General features: G+C 40.6%; 1 non-coding gene across 1 annotated transcript; it reads left to right on the forward strand.

The window, feature by feature from the left end:
- The first annotated feature begins 465 nt into the window (after nt 1-465).
- Nucleotides 466-569, forward strand: LOC112792865 (small nucleolar RNA R71). Its single transcript, XR_003197586.1, has one exon. It is a non-coding gene; the product is annotated as a small nucleolar RNA R71 (small nucleolar RNA).
- The last annotated feature ends 249 nt before the right edge of the window (nt 570-818 follow it).

Consider the following 818-nt stretch of genomic DNA (forward strand, 5'->3'; position numbering starts at 1 on the left):
GGCTTTTGTTGATCCTTCCAGGAGAAATTTGGATGATTTCTCCATGATGGGTTATAGGTGTTTCCATAAGGTTCACCCATGTAATTAACCTCTGCCATGGCAGGGTTCTCAGGATCATAAGCTTCTTCAGAAGCTGCCTCTCTAGTACTGTTGGATGCATGTTGCAATCCATTCAGATTTTGAGAGATTATGTTGACCTGTTGAGTCAACATTTTGTTCTGAGCCAATATGGCATTCAGAGCATCAATTTCAAGAACTCCTTTTTTCTGAGGTATCCCATTATTCACGGAATTCCTCTCAGAGGTGTACATGAACTGGTTGTTTGCAACCATGTCAATGAGTTCTTGAGCCTCTTCAGGCGTTTTCTTCAGGTGAATAGATCCACCTGCAGAATGGTCCAATGACATTTTCAAAAATTCAGAGAGACCATAATAGAATATATCTAATAGGGTCCATTCTGAAAACATGTCAGATGGACATCTTTTGGTCAACTGCTTGTATCTTTCCCAAGCTTCATAGAGGGATTCACCATCTTTTTGTTTGAAGGTTTGAACATCCACTCTCAGCTTGCTCAACTTTTGAGGAGGAAAGAATTTATCCAAGAAGGCAGTGACCAGCTTATCCCAGGAGTCCAGGCTATCCTTAGGTTGTGAATCCAACCATATTCTAGCTCTGTCTCTTATAGCAAAAGGGAAAAGCATGAGTCTGTAGACTTCAGGATCAACTCCATTCGTCTTTACAGTCTCACAGATCTGCAAGAACTTAGTTAAGAACTGATAAGGATCTTCAGATGAAAGTCCATAAAACTTGCAGTTTTG

Source organism: Arachis hypogaea, chromosome 3, assembly GCF_003086295.3.
Source record: "Arachis hypogaea cultivar Tifrunner chromosome 3, arahy.Tifrunner.gnm2.J5K5, whole genome shotgun sequence".
Classification (NCBI taxonomy): Eukaryota; Viridiplantae; Streptophyta; class Magnoliopsida; order Fabales; family Fabaceae; genus Arachis; species Arachis hypogaea.